The sequence below is a fragment of the Rousettus aegyptiacus genome, unplaced genomic scaffold (genome assembly GCF_014176215.1).
Source record: "Rousettus aegyptiacus isolate mRouAeg1 unplaced genomic scaffold, mRouAeg1.p scaffold_m13_p_3, whole genome shotgun sequence".
Taxonomy (NCBI): Eukaryota; Metazoa; Chordata; class Mammalia; order Chiroptera; family Pteropodidae; genus Rousettus; species Rousettus aegyptiacus.
In genome coordinates this window covers 135,801,203-135,821,492 of record NW_023416306.1, presented here as the reverse complement: position 1 = coordinate 135,821,492, position 20,290 = coordinate 135,801,203, and the positions used below count along the sequence as shown (strand labels likewise).

At 40.2% G+C, this 20,290-nt stretch overlaps 1 long non-coding RNA gene and 1 pseudogene across 5 annotated transcripts in view; one reads left to right on the top strand and one right to left on the bottom strand.

Moving 5' to 3' along the window:
- The window catches only part of LOC107511432, a 33,547-nt gene that overhangs the window by 1,030 nt on the left and 12,227 nt on the right, over window positions 1–20,290 (bottom strand). For 2 of the 5 annotated variants that reach the window (XR_004949949.1, XR_004949950.1), the window contains exon 4: window positions 3,455–20,267. This is a non-coding gene — a long non-coding RNA (uncharacterized LOC107511432). Of the gene's footprint in view, window positions 1–293; window positions 20,268–20,290 lie in introns of those variants that run through there. The other 3 variants (XR_004949951.1, XR_004949948.1, XR_001597082.2) reach the window with 3 other exon arrangements.
- Window positions 17,689–17,806, top strand: LOC118600553 (annotated as a pseudogene).

Below are 20,290 nucleotides of genomic sequence, written 5' to 3'. Positions count from 1 at the left end.
ATGAGCTGGAAGGCAGTAGAATATGTTCTGTGTAATAGAGACGTAGCTCCAAAACACCGAGAGAACAGGGAAGGGAGAGACAAAATCGCCCTGAGAGATTGACGGAAGGCTTCTCAGAAAAGAGCTTTTACAGGAGTTGAATCTAGACAGGTGGGCGGCACTGCGGGCATCGTCACCTGCCGCCGCCCCACCCCCGAAGGTGAGGGCAAGACTTTGGGCCACATTCCTCCTTTCCAGAGTCTTTGGAGCATTTGGGGAAGAAAAGAGATTCTGAGACAAGAAGGTACACTCACCTCTGAGGGGATCCAGATGAGTGATACCTTTTCCTGGGGTACTCTCCGGACGGGAGCCCCAGCTCCAGACCGACCTGTTAACAGAGGGCCTGGACAAGGTCTTTCACTTTTCCAGCCTTGCGTGAGGGCTGATGTTATCTGTTCTGTAGACCTAAGTGATCCAATGTGTGAAGAATCCCTGATATACAATTAAAATTTGACACACGATAGCTAATGTTATTATTCTAGATTTTTCTTTAGGATAAATTCCCAGAAGTGGGATTACTAGAATAAGAAGTGTTACTCAATGGTATACAGAGAAACTGTGTGAGCAACTTCTGAGTTACATAAAAGTGTCTCGATTTGCCTTCTCAAGGTAAAAATGTCCATTCATATCATTATCAAGGTATTAGCAGTAGTCATCCCTAGATGTGAAAAGCGTGGATCCATTTACTTCCTCCTCCTTCTCTTTCAATGCCTGGAAACCCCTTTAAATGAGCACTCTTTCACCCTAGGAGACCCCTATTAAAATGCAAATATGCTAGCCTGAGAAAAGTACCACATTCAACTCCAGGACCTCCCTAGCACACCCTTTCCCCAAGTGATCGATTCCACTGCTGGCTGTTTAACGCCCAGCCCAGAATAAGGACAGATGGAAGGTCTGGAGCAGCACTACCATCCCAGAAGGGCAAGCCCAGAATCAGAGGCGGCAGTGGCGGTCCTAAGAGCTAGAGGGACAGCAAAACACATCAGATAGATGCTCAAGGTGACAAAACCAAAAACCAAAGTAGTGAGCCGGTTTCCACGGGGGTCCTTGAGAGGAAATGACCGCCCTGCAGTCTGAGATGGCTTATGTTCAGAGTCTGGGGGCAGAGGAAGGAAGTGATGGACTTTTTGATATCTCCTGCATTGTTCTGTGAAAGTCCAAGGTTTGGGTGAAAAAGAAGATCATGAGCTTATCTGCATGTACCTATTATAATTAGTATAGTAGACCAGAAGGTTACAGTTTATATGAGCTCCAAAGTAAGAAAGTCACTCTGAAAGTAATGCTAAGATCTCAGAGTACATGCCATGACAGTTTGAAATGATTCATTAAAATGTTTTTTATATGAAAACTTTCCTTTCTTGATTATCTTATTTTATAGTTGTATTACTTTTGATTATAGTGTTGGTTTAGGAAACCAAAACCCCCTAACTTTTCTACCAATACATTTTCATACCATAATTTAGGTCTACTTTTTTATTTTTTTAGAAATGTATTGTGAGATTGATGTTTTTGAAATGCAACTTTGTTGTTTTGGCTCTTCCCAAATTGTCTTGATTTCAGTTTGGAACAGAAACAAGTTTTCCCTAGAGCTCAAAGCAGTCTCTGCTCAACTTGGAGTCTAAATTTCTAAACTCAGCATTAGAGTTCAAATTTTAAGAAACAAAGAGATTTCCAGGGTCTGTGCAGAAGAAAGGGTGCCCAGCTTGTCCATAGGAACAAACAAAGGCTGACACTGTTTTGCATTTATCATATCGAACAAAAAAAGGGAGATGGGAGGCCGAAGGGAAGGGGCCGGCCAGGCTGTCATCCTCGAATATACATTCCCTCCAACCTTGCCATCGACCAGACCTGCTTGACTGGCCTCTCTATGTTCCTGCTATTGTCAACGAACTCATCTTAAAGGTAATAATGTTATATTCCTTCTTCAAAAGAAGAAGGGTACCAGGGGAGAGAAATACCAATCAAGTATCAGCTACTTGTGTCTATGAGGTTTCCACAGAGCCCAGTGTTTAGAAATTCAAATTGAAGGCTGTGCAATAGTTCTTCAAGGATATCTAAAGCGTATCTGGCGGTGATAGGAATGGGGGAGATCAGCTAGGAAAGGCCTGGCACACACAGTGAGGTGGGCACCCAGCAGCAGGAAGCAGGCAGAAACCAAACGCAGCCAGCGCAATTTTTCTAACGAGCAAATCTGACTCCTGTTTCAAGCCTCTTTCTAGGTCCCCGCTTCCATACAATATGTTCAAGACCTAAACTTGGCATTGGGGACTCACAATTCTATTCAGAAATGCAGCTTTTTAAAAAGTTGCATTATGAACTATTTAAAATGCACAAAAAGCCAAAAAGAATATAACCACACACATACCCATTCTCTGACTTTAGAGATAAAACCTTATCTCTAAAACCAGCTGAAGCTCCCTTACGAACTCCCACAATCCCCTCCTCCCTCACAGAGGTGACTGCTATCCTCCATGTATCATTATTCCTATTATTTCTTTGTAAATTTACTTAACATGACTCCTTTATTTTGTTATGACTCATCATTCTTCCATAGAGCCTCTCTTGCTGGGTAATTTTAGTGAAGTCCAAGAAGTGCTATGGAGAGATAATTTAAGCACAGTCGTCCCTTCAGGCATATTCTCAGGCTTTTAGACTGTCTCTCCTTTCCCTTGCTACTGTCCAAAATGGTGTCTGGGTAACTCATTGGGTGGGAGGGTATTGTCTTCATAACCTATGGATGAGGGTTGGGAGGCAGAAGACAAGGTGCCAGAAGCCACCCCATGTCCCCTACATCCTCGCCAGCTTCCACTGCAGGGCGCCTCCTTCTCTGTGCTTCTGGCTTAGCTAGAACCTCAGTCCTTCTCCCAGGTAGACTCAGCTTGCTCAGCTTCCCCTGCCTCTTTGACTCCAGAAGTTCTTGCCAGTGTCCTCTCCAGCCCTTGGCCTGAGAGGCCCACCCAGCCTCTGTTGTGGTCTAACCTTGCCTTTCACCACTGAGGACCCATAGGGTCTCTGACTCTCAACTCAGCCATCTCCTATAACATATGGGAAACTCTGAGTCCAGCCCACTTTACATGGAAGCTGGAGAGAGTTCAGGAAGGCCAGACTCCAACCCTTCCTCTTACTATTCGCACTACTCAGTCTGTGTTACTCTAATGGGCCAGGGCAGTCTGAGAGGCATTCTCCTTTCAGATCAAATATGAAGCAGGGACAATCCCCCAGGTTTGGTGTTCACATCAAACTACCTGACAAGCAGACAAGCTTGTCCTTTATCTGTACCCTCCTTACCTCCGTGGTAGGTAGTCTGCAAAGATAACCACTGTTAATTCATCTCTCCCTACATGTGCACACTGCTCCTCCCATTGAGAAGTAGAAGCTACTTCCTCTCCCCGACTCAGGGCTGGCTTTGTGACTCTTTTTTTTTTTTTTTTTTTAACAGAGTGCAGTGGAAGTGATATTCTGGTACTTCGGGGTCCAGATATTAAATGCACTGGCAGCTTCCTCTTCCTCTCAATTAGAAGCCAGGCACCAAGTAAGAAGTCCAACTACCCTGAGATCACTGTGCTGTGAGGAAGCCTTAGCTATCCACATGGAGAGGTGAGGGAAGGAGGGAGAGAGGGAGGGAGGGGAAGGGAGAGAGAGAGGTAGAGAGAGAGGTACACAGCCAGCCCTGGCTATTGCATTTATCCCAAACATGGGAGTAAAGAAGTTTTCTTGGATGTTCCAATTCCAACAGATACTCCATGAACAGAAGAACCACCCATATGAATTCAGCTCAGATTGAGGAATGACGAGAATGCTAAAATGTAGTTCTAAGCCACTAAGTTATAGGGGTAGCTTATTATGCAACAATAGCTAAATGGCACACCTCTCCAGCTGCATTTTTCACCACCGTCTGCCTTATACTTTATTCTCCAGCTCCTACCATCTTATGGCTTTCTGCATATGTGATGCTGTGTCTCACTTCTATACCTTTATTCAAGCTATAATCCCTTTGCCCACTTCTCTCCTCTGCTCTTTTGCCTGGTTACCTTCTGTTCCACTTTTGTCTTATTTCCTTTTTTTCCCTGCCTAGGCACCCGTGAAAGCCTATGCAAATCGTTCTCATTGCACTGATGACAGGGGTTGTTGTAGTCAGTTGTCCAGAACAGAAACCCTCACGGGATTAAACAAATATGGTTTGGTTTGCTTTTCACATAAGAAATTTATTTAATTATATATTTATTTACTTGCTTGTATAATGACATTGGTTAACAAAATCCTCACATAAGGAATTTAAAAGTGGCCCTTCCGGGGCAGAACCACTGGCTTTACAGTGTCAGCAATATCCCAGTTTCCTTTGGCTTCCTGCTCCACCACCCTTAGAATAAGGCTGTCCTCCATGGCCTCACAACATGGCTACTCTGCCAATAGCCTCGTACTTACCTTCCAGGCAGGGAGAAGGGAGGAACAAGGAGGAAGAGGCAATGCCCATACCAGGAAAGCCCCTGAGTTATGGGGGTGGCTTTCCCAGAAACCTCCCAGAAGACTTCCACTCAAGTCCCACTGGCCAGAGCAGAATCTCATGGCCATCAGTAGCTGCAGGAGAGGCCACAGGAATTGCTCGGGGAGCCTAAACTTTGAACTAGAGGCAGTAACTGCTTAGGGTTGTCTCTGCAGGGAACAAGGAGAAAATGGATGTTGCATAGCAACTGGTAGTTGCCTCATTCTTTACCTGAAAAACAGGATTGGGATTAGGGCCTACCTTGCAGAGTTGATGAAATGAAAAGAATGTGGGCATCATGTTGTTCTTAGTACCAAGGAAACGTGAGCACTCAGTAATGGCAATTATCTTCCCACATTTTCAGATATAGCATTTAATTCAAACATCCAAGAGTTTTCCCTAAAGGGGCAGAAAATTAGTTGGCTCAAGGCAGTTGTCCCATTCTCTGTTTGCAATTTTTCTGCAGTGAATTTGCTTCTCGTAATTAATGAGTCTTTTCTCAATCATCTATTCAACTGTTAATAAATCCAAACTGGATTATCATTATGACTCTTCACTTACAACGTGTGACCCAGAAAAAACAAAGCTTGGAGAGACACAAAAGGCAAATGAGCTGTTTTCATTGCTTTGTGGCTACAGCACTGCATATTTCATTTCTGATTCATGGAAAAATATCCAGCACACAGGAGTCAGTCAGCTAGACTGGTGAGAGGCCTCAGACCAGGGGTTTTAAGAATAAAGTCTTCAATGTCTAAGTCATTGGGGCCTAGGAAGCTGACCTGGAAAATGTTAGCAACAGGAAGACTTTTTTTTTTTTTTTTTTTTAACCAGAAACCTGTCTGTGAATCTGCTAACTCCTTAACCTCACGGTATTTTTGTTTTGTTTTGTTTATTTGTCTGTTGGTTTGTTTTTGGTTGTTGTTTTTGCTTATTTTAAGATTATTCAAAATTTCTATATTAGCTAGGACTTTTTTTGTTCACCAAGGGAAGGCACAAAATGGCTTGTTAAAAAGTGAATTTATTGGCTTGAGTGACTTAAAAAGACCAAGAGTAGTTTCAGGCATGACCAGATCCAGGTGCTCGGGAATCTTTTCATCTCTTAGGTTCTCCCTCTGTTGGAACAAAACAGGATGCTTGCTGCTCCTAAATTACAACCCACCAGCTCGGCAACCCCTGCAGAAAGAGGCTGTCTTTGACCCAGTGGTTCTAGAAAAAGGTTCAGGACTGGCCCAGTTTGGATCACATGCCCACCCTTGAACCAATCACTGTGTAAGGGAATATGATTCTTTTACTGGCTAGTCTGAGTCACACGCCTAAGCCTGGGGCTAGGACAGGGTCAGCCCCATTTAAACCACTTAGGTCAAGAGTGGAAAAAAGATGATCCTACAAAGAATAATTGGGGTGCTCCTGCCAGCAGAGCAGTGTGCTGAGGCTCCAAGTGTCCTGCACAGATTCAGATTCATTAAGATATTATTGAACATTAGTACCATAATAATACCAGTGACACTCTTTTCCATCTGTCAAAATCCTCATTTTTCAGGCTCATTTCAAATGTACCACAAACAAATCTCCCTAATGAGATTAGTTTTCCATCAGCTCTGTTTATTTTCCTCTCATGGCATGTATTATTTCTTGCCATGGATTATGGTCTCCACTTTGGTTTGGAAGAAAGTTAAGACAGAGCCAGAGCAGGGCATGCCTCCCATTCACCGAAAGCCTGATGTGACCAGTCCTCGGTATGAAAAGAATGCAGCGTGGTGAGGAGGGAGAAATCACATGGCTCCCTCCAGGAAGTAAACGCGTCCATGGCACAAAATTGCATTTTAGCAGTCAGGCTGGCTTTTTTTATTTCTTTCTTTATTTTTTTTTTTTAAAGTCATGCTGGAACCTCTTCTTTTACTACGTGTGGTGAAACCCGGAGTGAAGCTGAAAACAAATTCAAACCTTGAGATAGCAGTAATCTTGGAAATTTAATGTCCTGAATGAATTAAAGAGAGAGAGAAAGTTGTGAGAAGCCTTTCTTCCTTCAATAAACAAAAATGCAACTACTCCAGATGTCTTTTACACTCTCCCCAGGGCTAGCAGCTTATTAATAAGTTCAGAACCTTTGCGCACTGCTCATAGTTTTTACAAGCCATCTGTTTCCTCTCCTGTCGTTAGTGGCTTCATTCCAGGGACACACCCAGGGGGAGAGGGAGCGGACATACCAAGATCCTTCTACTGTCACCCTTGCTTGTAGGCACCTGCAGATTTCCCTTGAATGTTTCCTGTTCAGCTCAACAAGTTTTAATTATGTGAACTAATATTTGCTCACTATTAAACCATGTTACCCTCATAAAGGGCAAACTCCAAAGGACTGGGATTAGGCAAACCCAGAAAAATCTCTATGCTTATGCAAATATGCTCATGTTTCCTGCTACCTAGCATTTCCTTACTGCACTATCATTCTGTATTCTGCTTTTTGGACTTCTAACTCCTTGGTCTCCTCATTTAAAGCAAATGACCACAGGTTCTCTCTTTTCAATTTCCACCTAGCCCTGATGGAAGCAGAACTAAATTCTCCTCCTATAGACACCTTATCTTTCTGTGTAAAAATGTTCTCCATTGGCTCTTTAGTAAAGACTGGTAATGACCCTACTGGAGCTATAAGGGTGCTTCCCTTTCTGTGGCTTCAGGATCATATTTCAGAACCAAAAATTGAACACTGTCTCCGAAAATCTTTGATATATTGTTTCTCAATTCTTGTCAAGCATATAACATAGTTTGCTCCAAGGCCAAGTTTATCCCTTATAATTCTGACATGTTTGTCCCAAAACGCTCATTTCCCAAAACCAAAAGAGCCTAATAAGGTTGAGGGGACAGACTTTAGAACTCAAGAGACATAAAAATGGAAGCTAGTTACATGAGATTTCATCGATTATATTAGCAAACACAAGAGTTTCTAGTGTATTGTTTTGAGGGGTTGTTAGAGTCCGGTGTCTTTATTTTGAGCTCAGACATTATGACAGGTCCTTCCCCTTCCCCGCAACGTACATATGAAGCTGATTACATGGTGGGGAGCATCTTGGGAAAGAAAGCAAGAATCAAGTCACACATCAATCAACCAATCGGAAGTGAGCCATTTTATCCACAAAGTAAGCTGATAGAAGACTGTGTAAGCACTCTTTTGTTGACAATGGAGCTGGGTACAGATGTCAGAAATGTGAACCACACCAGAAGCTCTTGGTGTGGTAGATATTTAATAAGGCAAAATGCGTGCCCTTCCTCTTCTCTAAACTAGTTCTGTGACGGTGGTAAAGTGAAAGTTCTCAGCTTTCAATATCGTTCTGATATAAATAACTGCCTTTGATGGCCTCAAACTTGACTTCCTCAAAGCCCAGGTCTTTACTTCCCCCAGTGTGTGGTCAAATACACCTGTTCCTCCAACAAATGGCACAGTGAAATCTCCCAAGCAAATTATCTGCAGATACTTTAGAAGCAAAATCCTGTTCCCAGTGGATCAGTTGCACTTATATGCAAGATTCTCCATTGCATTTCTCCAAAGACATTAACCTATAAATCCAGATGTACTACTCTTGAAATCAAAGAAAATCACTGTGTTCTTTAATCATGGCCTCCCTGTAGGTATAAACAGTTCAGCTGTGAAACATGCCTGTGCAGACAAGCCCAAGCCCGTGTACCCTGCACACGTGCGTGTTTGCTGTGTGTACACATGCACACACACACACACTCAATGCCATGTGCTACAAACAGTAGAAAATTCCATACTTTCAGGACAGGCACCAGCCAAATCCTTAAATTGTGAAACTAAGAACACGAGCAGTAAAACTTGTGATTTCAGGCCACTTTTTGGATTATATTTCTGGAGCTTGGCCAGCAGAGCAATTTCCAAGAAAATCAGCTCAGACAGTGCACAGTTGCGCACAAACTCGTCAGCCTTAAACCAAGCCCTTCGTCAAGCTAAGGAGGATGTGTCTTCTCCTCACCCCAGCTGAAGCTCCTATAACCTGTTAACTAAATCTCAAGTAATCGGCCTTCCCAAAACTGTGTATGGAGAAAAGAAAGAGGAAGGGCGAGCAAAACAAAACTGCTGCACACCATGAGCAACTGGAGAGTCTGCGGACAACCAAACGGTTCCACTCTGAGTGCTGCTAATTACAGGCAGGACAAGCCGGTGCTCCATTTCAGACAAAGGGGGATAATGGACTGAATTCAAACACATTTCTCCCTGATGTGACCCTACGCCCATCACCCAGCCAGTCAAGGAAATAGTTTCCCTCAAATGGGCGGGGAAGTCCTGCCCAAAGAAGTCGTGTCTGTAACCAAAAGCTGACCCTGGAGGTTTGCTGTAAAGTTCAAACTGGATCTTTGTCTGTACCGGGGATGAGCCCAGAGCACACAATCCATTTCTGGGTGTCTACTGGGATTGGGAGGAACTGGGGCCTTAGGAGGAAAGAAGCAGCAGTGGTTTTCCTGCTATAGATACGGGGTTCAGTTACGTTGCCTTCAGAATGCCAGAATGGCATTAGACACACGTGCCCATGAGAACTGCACTTTAAAGTTCATAGAAACATAGTCAATGAATAAGCAGTCACTGGTCATTTATATGCATGGCGTTTTGGGTGGCAACGACCATTTTAGAACACTCGCCTTATTTATTTATTTATTTATTTATTTATTTATTTATTTATTTTTCTATCTATCTATCTATCTATCATTTATTCACATGTGCCCTATTTAGACTGTAACTCAGGCTCAATCTAGGGAAAAAAACTCAGGCTCAATCTAGGGAAAAAAAATTTTTTTAAATATCTGACAGTTTCTTAGCTCTTTCATGTTATCATCTGTCTTGAGATTTTGAAAAATAAATTTTAAAAGATCTAAGCAGCAAATGATAAAATGTTATTCATCTCCTAAGTGTTAGATAATACATTAGCTTCTGTTTCTTACCCTGACAAAATAAATTACAGACTGATCAAAAAGCCTAATGTGAAAATCACAATAAACTAAGTATTAGAAGGAAACATAAGATGATATTTACAATGTTGAGATAGGGATGCACTTTCTAAGCAACATATAAAACCTGGAAACCACAAAGAAAGAGATTTACAGATTTGATCACATAAAAATTTTAATTTTTATGAAATAAAAGGCAATATAAATAAACACTAGGAAAAATATTTACAACAGATATCACACAGACTAAACATAGCACATACAAATCAATAATAAAAACAAAAAAACGCCTAATATTTAATGTGCAAGGACTACTTATAGGAAATTCACATATACAGTTGGCCTGGTTGATAGAGCATTGCTCATAACTCCAAAATTTTATTCTTAGGTATATACCTAACAGAAATGTATGCCTATATAATAAAATAAATAAGAATGTTTATAGCAACATTATTTGCTAAGAGGTATAAATTGGAAACAACCCAAATGTCCACTGAAAAATAAATTGTGGTATATGCATATAATGGAACATAATAAGCAATGTAAATGAATATATTACAGCTACAGGCAAGAACATGAATGACTCATAAACTTAATGTTGAATGAGGGAAGCCAGACACAACAGTGCCTGAATATGATTCCATTTGTATGAAATTCAAAAACAGGCACACTAGTTTATAGGGGTTAGATGTCAGGATAGTGATTACTTTGGGGGATGTAGGAGGAGGTCTGATAATATTCTATTTCCTGACCTGCATGGTGATTATAAGAATTCACCTAGTATTAATTCATTAAGCAGTGCATTTATGACTTGTGTACCTTTTCTGTATTTGTATAATTCAAGATAAAAGTTCAAAAAAATCCAAATGGTCAGTAGGCATGTGAAAAGACCCACAAGGCAACTGGTAAATCAGAGAGATGAAATTTAAAATGACATCTTTTGCTGCATATGATGCTGTCAATTTTTTTTAATTGATAAATTAAAACAGAATTTTAGGAGAGAACCTCGGTATAATTTAGCAAAAATTGAAATGTGCATGTCTTTGGGTCTAGAAATTCCATTTCTAGGACTACATCCTTCAGAAACACTTACACATACGCACACAAATATATGTACAAGAATATTTGCTAAAATGTTTGTAATGATGAAAAATGGCAACCCACTTGTGTGTCCTTCACTAAAAAAGTAGATAAAGAAACTGTAATACCGCTGTACAATTGGGAAAACCTACGCATACTAACACAGAGTGCCAGGGGACATCGTTAAGTAAAAAAATAAGTCATAGACTATAACATGTTGAATACTCTTGTTTATGTGTAAATGATCTGAATGTAAACTTTAAAATCCACAGAAAAAATGTTTTAAACAAGAAAAAAAAAAAAAACCCTAAAATCTGGCATGGCTTATTTATCTAAATATCTTACAAATCCTATCACAAAATAAACTCAGTTTCACTCTTGGGATAGAATGCTCCGTAAAAGAATTCTCTGAGACTGCCTCTCTGCATCAAACGCTGAAAGGACTGCACCACAATAGGAAAGAACTGTTCCTTGTCCATAGCCTCTCAGAAGAGCCTCAGGGGCTCAGAAATGCCAGCTCCCACACAGGCCTGAGCAACAGCACAGGGAATGTCTCCAGACCTTTGTGCTGCTGAAGCACTTTTCAATAATTAACTAATCCGCCCAAAGGGCAGGTTAGGCGGGGCTCCCACAGAGGCACTCCCTCCCTTCTGCCCCCCTGCCCTCTTCTGGAATGCAGAGACATCCCCTAGAAAAGGCCGTTCCTCTGCCCTGCCCTTCCTCAGTCCCCAAACTGACAAGGTGAGGAAGGCCTTCAAGGCACCGCCTCTGACAATACAACTTCCTTTCTGTCTGTTCTCCAGGCTCCACCTTCACCTCGCTCTGCGTAGCCAAACCTTCCTCTCCTTCTGAGGAAAAACGTTGCAACAGATAGCAAGAGAAAGAACATCTTAATACCGTTTATTTCAATTCTGCCATTTTTTGCTCAAGGATATTACAAACGACAGAAAAATGTATAGGTCCTTTCCATTCCTTATTGTGCAAATAAAAGAACAACAGAAACAGTCTCTAGTACAATATTTTCAAATGGTTGGTGTATGGAGCAAAGTTTCTCAGACTTTGGTATTTAACAAACCATTAAAATTTCAAAAATTTAAGATTGCTCATTTTTATTTTGCCAAGTGCAGACATTTAAAAAACAAGCTGAACTATTGTCACCATCACTTAAATGAGTGGGCACCTTAACACCAAAACAATGTGGTGATGACAATCTCAGATTTCAAAACAGCACTTTAAATTTAATACACTTAGATCTACTAAAAGTATGTCAACCAATCGGCCTCTTCAAGACTGGGACCCTGGTATGTGTATTTAAAAATTTGTATTTTTTACTGTGGTAAAATAAAAATAATATAAAATTTACCATCTTAACCATTTTTAAATGTACAATTCAATGTCGTTAAATACTTTCACAATTTTGTGCCACCATCACCACTATCCAGATCCAAACAGAAATTCTGCATCTATTAAATAACTCCCCATTACCTCCTTCCCAAGCTCCTGGTAACATCTATTCTACTTTCTAAGTATCCCATATAAACGGAATCATAAACTATTTGCACTTTTCTGTTTGGCTTATTTCACATAGCATGTTTCAAGGTTTATCTATGTCATATCCTGTATTAGAATTTATTCTTTTTTAGGATGAAATAATATTCCATTATATGTATATACCACATTTTGTTTATGCTTTCTTCTATTGGTGGATGATTGGGTTGTTTACACCTTTTGGCAATTGTGAATAATGCCAAGATGAACATTGGTGTATAAGTATCTATTTCAGTCCCAGCTTTTAACTCTGTTGGGAGAAATTACTGGATCATATGGTAATTCTGTTTAACTTTTTGAGGAACCTCAACAGTTGCATCATTTGACATTCCCACCAGCAATGCACTACAGTTCCAATTTCTCCACATCTTTGCCAACACTTGCTGTTTTCTCTTGTTGTTGTCGTGATTTTTTTGTTTGTTTGTTTTTGTAATAGCCATTTTAAGGGATAAGAAGCGATATCTCAATTATGGTTTTGAGTTGTATTTCCCTAATGATTAATAATGCTGAGCATCTTTTCATATGTTTATTGGCCATTTGTATATCTTCTTTGGAGAAATGTCTATTTAAGTCCTTTGTCCATTTTTAAATTAGGTTGTTTTGATTTTCTGTTGTTGGGTTATAGGAGCTTTCAGTATATTCTGAATATTAGTTTTAATCAAATATATGATTTGCAAATATTTTTTTACCATTCCGTGGGTTGTTTCTTTATTCTCTAGATAGTGACCGTTGAAGCACTAAAGTTTTTTATTTCGTTCAAACTCAGTTTGTTTATTTTTTGCTTCTCTTGCATGTGATTTGATGTCGTATTCAAGAAATACCGAATTCAATGTCATGAAAATTTTCTCCTATGTTTATTTTTAAGAGTTTTATAGTTGACCTCTTAAGTTTAAGTCTTTGTTCCATTTTGAGTTGATTTTTGTATATGGTATAAAGTAAGGGTCCAATTTCATTCTATATTTCCGGTTTTTCCAGTCTTGGTAAGATTTATTTGACTGTATATGCAAGAGTTTTCTTCCAGACTCTATTATATTCCTTTGGTTTATATGTCTATCCATAATGCCAGTACCATGCTGCTTTGATTACTGCAGCTTTGTAGAAAGTTTTAAAATCAGGAAGTGTGAGACCAACTTTGTCCTTCTTTAGCAAGATTGTTTTTGACATTTAGAGTCCTTCGAGATTCCCTATGAATTTTAGAATGAGTTTTCTATTCTGCTAAAATAGCACTACTGTGATTTTGATAGAGGTTACATCGAATATATAGAGCAACTTGGATAGTAGTTTCATCTTATATTAAGTCTTTCAATATGTGAACACAGGGTATCTATTTATTTATGTTTTCTTTAATTTTTTCAGCAATGTTTTGTAATTATTAGTGTATAAGTCCTGAGTCTCCTTAGTTAAAAATTTATCCTTAAGTATTTATTCCACGGTAGGTGGAATTATTTTCTTAATTTCAATTTCAGATTTTTCATTGCTAATATATAGAAATGTAACTAAATTTGTATTCTGCTACTACTGAAATAGTTTATTAGCACTAGCTGATGTGTTTGTATAATCCTTAAGATTTTCTACATATAAGATTATGTCATCTGTGATCAGAGATAATTTTACTCCTCCCTTTCCAATTTGGATGCCTGTTGCTTAATCACACTGGCTAGAACTTCCAATATTATGCTGAATAGAAGTGGACATCCTTTTTCTTTCTTGATCTTAGGTGAAAAGCTTTCAGTCTTTCACCACTGAGTATTATCATGCTGAGGAAGTTTTATCCCTCGTTTACTGAGTGTTGAATTTTGTCAAATGCTTTTTCTGTAACAACTGAGATGATCACGTGTGTGTGTGTTTTTCCATTCATTCTATTAATGTGGTGTATTACACTGATGGATTTTCACATGTTGAACCATCCTTTCAATCCAGGAACAAACCCCATTTGGTCATGGTATATAATCCTTTTAATACGTTGCTCAATTCGATTTACTGGCATTTTGTTGAGGATTTTAAAATCTATATTCATAACAAACCTTGGTGTGTAGTTTTCTTTTCATGTAGTATCTTTTCCTGGCTTTGGTATCAGGGTAATGTTGGCCTTGTAGAATTAGGTTAGGAAGTATTCCCTCCTCTTCAATTTTTAGGAAGACTTGAGAAGAATTGGTGTTAATTCTTAAATTTTTGGTAGAATGCACCAATAAAGTTATCTGGTCCTGGAATGTGGATTTCTAAGCCCATTTCTTCCTCTTTCCCTGCTGCCGTGATTCTGATGTACAATTGGTTTTGGGACCAACTACCCAAAATACCCGATTTGAATGCCCTTGAGTATAACTCTTGATAAACTAGCAACATTAAGTTTTTAAAAAGATTTAAAAAGCTTTGGGTAAGAAATGTAGCCTAGCTATGCAGCTCTAGAAGTGCCTACGTGAGAGAAACAGAAGAACACAGGGGTGAGCAAGCCTCTGAGAACGAGGAGAGTGTTGCCAGCCTTGGGGGTGTCGATGTAAGAGTGTCCAAACCTGTAGAGAATTTTTATAAAAATTTATTTGAGCCAAACAGAGGATATGCCTGGAAGCAAGATCTCAATAGAGAGCAAAATGCTTCTCAGAATGGCAGTTTGCAGCTTCTCTTATGCATTTGGAATCAAGGAGGGAACGTAAGAAAGACTACATGGAGGTGGGAAGAAGCAAGATGGATAATGGATTACAGGATAATTAACAAGATTATGTGCTCTCTTGAGAATGATTACTCTAAAAAAGAAGCATGTGTGTTAACCTAGATGCCCAGAAACAATGGACGTGGCTTGCTTACGGCATAGATAAGCCTTTTACTAAAGAAGTCATATGCTTGGGGCATGACTACTCACTGTGACCTGCCCAGTAGGAATACATGATCAGATCACTCTGTGAGGTTACCTTCTGTAGAACCCCCCTTTCCATCCACAGGAGGAACTGGGATGCCCTGGTGTACAGCTGCCTCCCTTCGCCTGCCTGTAGCAGCTTCCATTCAACTAGTTCCTTCCCATAGTTGTACTAAGTTCGTAGCCACTAGAGTTCTGCACGAGTCCTTAGTCTTAAAGAAGGGGGAGCGAGGAGATATTATGAGCAAAATGCAACTCAGCAGAGTCAGATGGCCAGGGATTAGGTTCTTCTCTGAGCTCTAGTGGGCCAAGTGGATGGTGCTGCAACAGGAAAGAGGAAGCTTCTCGGCACGGATTAATGTAAGGTCATGCTCCCCAAATATGTTCTCAGTCTACCTATGCGCAAAAATCACAATGAAAAAGTGTCATAAAACTTGTAATTACACAGAAAAGCGATTTCCCGCAAGTTCTTTACCTTTTAAACTCAGTCTCTCTTCTCTCCACCCCCATCTTTCCTCAGGCACTAGTCTGTGCTTCCAGTAAAAAACTTGTTTGGCCACTTGTGCAGAAAGAGGAATTAATTTAATATTTGAATACTCAACTGACTGGTTCTCCTTGGGAGAATGTAACCAAGTAAATATCCAAGAAAGAACAAAAGGAGGAACAAAATGGCACCGAGCCTGAATGAGAAGTTCCTCAATCATCCTGCAATACCCTGGATGTGCGCACAGAACAATATCCTCTCTCCTGGTGAGTCACGCCTCCCACACCCAGCAGGGTGTAGAAACACGGAGTGAAACCTGAATAAAATAGTAAGAACAAGTCAGGCAGGTAAACATTTCCCTGCTGTCAGTTTGATAAAATGCTCAACCCTGCCTCAAGATGGAAGGAAGACAGAGGAGGGTTTTCACCCATAGAAGGTTTTATAAAATCCCATAGAAACTAGGAATCTGCAGTAAGGCTTGCAGATTGTTTAGTCCCATAGATATTTCCATCTATAAACACAAAAGTGCATGGAAGCTCTGAAAACAGAGTTTGTGTTTATTTCGTGTTAAGGAAAGGGCATCTCTATGGAGCTCTAGACCTTGAATAGATGATAAAAAACAATTTGAAGATCTGAGTTTCTTTTTCAAAATACAAAACGTAAATAGATCAACAAACACTTATACTGTTCCTATTTCTACTTCTCCCTGCCTTCCACCTCATACCCATGAAAAGGAGAAGAGGCAATGATAACAGCATCACAGCCATTCGAAACTGGCTCAGAGACCAAAGGCCTAAAAGAGATTATAACATTAGCAAGAAAGGCTGTGATTAAAAATCCAAAACTTAAGACCCAACACTCAAATAGTCTCAGCTACTATTACAGCAGAAACATTATTTCTCCAGATAGAGAAGGGCTACTGAAAAACCTCATTGGCCTGCAAAGGTGTACACTTACCTTTAAGAATGCTCTAGCCCAAGCTCTGATCTTGATGAACACAGAAGTTCCTCTGCCTCTTCCTATAAATAGAAAATGTCCCAAATAACCATGCGCTAGGTTGTTTCATCATTATCATGATGGTTATTGTCAATAAATATTTATTAGGCATCCACTTGGCCAGCAACCATCACTTGGATGGCGCACACATCCAAGAGCATTGATTCATCGCTGTTCTGGAATTATACACTTTGAAATTTCCATATAGGTATGTGCTACTTTTGACACAAGCTTTTATTGTAAGTAGGCACTACTTACAAAATAGAGGCTTGTAATTAGCTCTCTGGGGAAGCAAATGTGTGCTAGGGCAGAGCTCAGCAGGAGAAAAGTCAAGGCAGGCGTTGAAGAAACACTGCGTGGAAGATGCATAGTAGAAAGGTTATTTGAAGTGTTGGCAATACTACCCTAAAGCAGAAGTAAAGGGAGTCCTATCACTGCGGACCTTTCTAGTTATAATTGCCATAAATATTAGCACATGGTTCTGGAAGAGTGCTTGCAATTTATCCAACACCATTTGGTCTTGGAAACCTGTAGTGAGCTGGGCAGATCATAGCTCTGTGAGAACTAATGTCTGATTGTGTCTGTGTCTCCAGCCCCACGGTCAGCACCCGGCCCCAGGATGGACTGTAGATTCGTGTTTCTTGAATCACATCTTTCCAGACCTCCCCATTTGCTACTTTCGTAATCTTTTGACATCTAAATCTAAGTCTTGACATCAACTTTAAACCCTCATGTCTCTAAATTTAAGCACCCTGTCATGCACGCAGAACTGGCCTTGATACGGGAGGAATAGAAGGATGCTTGCTGACTTCTGCCATGCCTTGGTCTGAGCCTGGCTTGCCTCAGATAAAGTTCTGGCTGCCTTATTTTCAAAACGTTCCTGCCTTCCCTGAGAACTCAAAGAAGCACCATACAGCACCAGAACTTCAGCACTGGGCCCTGCCACTGACTACCCTTTGCAACTTTTTTACTCACTTTGCTCTAATTCTTCTTGCTACATGCCTTCACACTACGCTCCAGACCATCTCTCACCAGCTTATCTTAGTGACCTACTAAACTATTTTCTCTGCTCGGATTATTAATATTAAAATTGAAGTTGCAATGGATTTGAGTGTTGGTTAAGCTTTAATATTTTTGCCACCCCATTATAGTCTATGAGGGTCTAGGCGGCCAGTAGAGATGGGCTCAGGAGTAGCTAACAGCTGTAGTATTTTATTCCCTGTAGAAGCCAGGCACGTAAGAAAACAGTGAGTCTACAGCCATGCTCCCTGAACACACCCAATCTAGTCTGATCTCAGAAGTTAAGCAGGGTCAGGCCTGGTTAGTACATGGATGGGAGACCACCAAGGAAGACCAGGTGCTGTAGGTGGGAAAAAAGAAAGGAAGAAAGAAAACAGCAATATGATTCCCGAATTTCAAGCAGGTGACAGTTTGCCTGGCTCTATTCTGTAAAGGCTTTTTTGTAAAATGAGTAAATAAACTAGGAAGTATATAATACACCAGAATAAAATTCTAGAGAAGCCAAAACCTGCTCAGAGGATTTTAATATACAAACAAGCAAGTCAAAGTGATTTGTATATTCTTCGAACAGCCCAGGAGTGGATTGGCAAGAAGGGTGTAGGACCCCTTGGAAATGGCAGTGCTTGGCAGGAGGAGCCCTCTGGGTATCAGCCGCTGCGAATGTTCTCTGGTGCTATACATTTCCTTTATTTTGTCAGCAGGACTCCCATTCTGAGATCTCTCAAAGAGTTTTATGTAACGCACCCTGAAGAAATCGCTACATTCATCATTGATTCCATCTCTAAAACAGCCACATTTCTAGTAGTTCAGTAGCAGGAGAGAAAATACTCACCCTTTCCTGTCATTCCCAGAGTAGTGCTGGAGATAATATAACCAACCTGGAGTGACATTACCACACTGGGGCGGGCACACTCACAGGTGAGGATGATCTCACAGTGGGGTGGGTGTGGAAAGTGAAACAAGGGTTTGTAAGGAAGCGTAAGTCTCAGAACTGTTGTACCTACAGAAACTACCACATTGTAGCTAAAGAGCTGACAATTATGTCAATGAACATTCTACCTTCTCTTTGCTACCGTGGACTGTTCACTTATAAAACTAGACCTTCTAGTTTTTCTTCCCAAGGGCTATCTATATAGTTCCAAAAACTACAAAGTTTCACTAAAAAGAAAACACTGGATTGAAGAAAGCATTTTATTTTCATTATGGTTTTATTAATGTGTTCATTCATCATTTTATATGAGATATTCAGGTAATTATTTTTATGAAACTAAAATACAATGTGTAAGAGGGAAGTTGCAGTAAAGAAAGCAAAACTAGCAATTGTGGTAATAGTAGCTGGTGGTGATGGTAAATTTCAGCCCACTAGAAAAGTCACTTTCGGGTCCCTTTCAGCCGACCTTTATCAAGAACCCCACGTGACAAACACCATGCTACATGCTTTGGGAGTACAAGAAGGCAGTATATAATCAATGATCTATGCCCTCCAGGCATTTTTAGTTTAATTGGAAATAGCTGTGATATGTAGATAGATTTAAAAAATCAACGAATCTAAGACACGAGTAGTGCGATGGTCAGGAGCACAGACTTGGAGGCAGATTGCCTTGGTTTCGATCCCAGCTCCATTACTCAAGGCCGGGACAGAGTGAGGCACTCACCAGCACAGAATTTAAGGGGGTGCCAAAAACAACCTACTGATCAAGATAAACAATATTCTAATGCAATATTTTTAAAAATTGAATTAATGCAAACTCTATGATGCACAAAATAGCAAAAGTTTAAATAAAGACAGGCTCCAATAATGCTGTGCCAAGACTTACTGGAATCCAAGGCCAAAGGAAAAATGTGCATCCCTACACACACGGTTCAGTCAGTGTATGTTTTAATGGTTAATCTTCTTCCAGGACATTAACGCGGTTGATAAAATATTGAAAATTGAAAATTAAGTGTATTAAAACATTATTTTAAATTTAAATATTTCTTATAATTTTAGTTTTCTGGCTTTCGTGGGAGGAAGCTCATCACTTACTAGCTTTGTAATTGTAGGTAAGTTTCTTAACCTCTTTTTAGTTTCCACTTCTGTACAAAAGGTAAGGGAAGCAGTGCTATCTCACAGGGCCGTTGTGAAGATTAAATGAGTCATTGTGCGTTAAGTACTTACAACAGCTCTTTCTCACATAGACAATGAAAGTTTTAGAAGATCGGAGATAAGTTTTAGCTGAGATGATGGAGATGATTTGTCACTCATTATCTAATAGATCACCCCACAGGAACAACATGTGCTATGTGAGTCCTAGAACTCCGACCACCTGCTTACCACTCTCTACTCTGGTCTATAATGGGTCAAGTCCCATAACAAGCACTTGATACATGTGCCTATTATGGGACTTGACCTATTATAGAGAAGATGGGATTTGAATGGGTTGGTCTTGAATAAATATTAGGAATAGAATTGGAGATGATGAAGGAGGGTATGATGATTTTACGTATACTGAGTTTGAATTATTATCAATATGCCCGATTGGAAATATCCATCAGTCACATGAAAATGTGAGATTAGTGTTTGGAAGTGAGACAGAACCAAAGTACGAATGTGGACGTAATTCACGTGCTTGCGATAGAAGCATTGCACAGCAGATGCCCTCTCCCGGGGAGAGGGTGTATATAGGGAGTAGCAAAGAGCAAAGGATCAACATGGGGAGACAATGACTGGATGAGTCTGAAGAGGCGCTAGGAAAGCCATCTGGGAGTCCAGGACGGGAAGAAGTAGAGCCTCCAAATCATATAACGTCTCCCCGACTCCTGAGACAACTCTACAAAATAAATGACAATGATC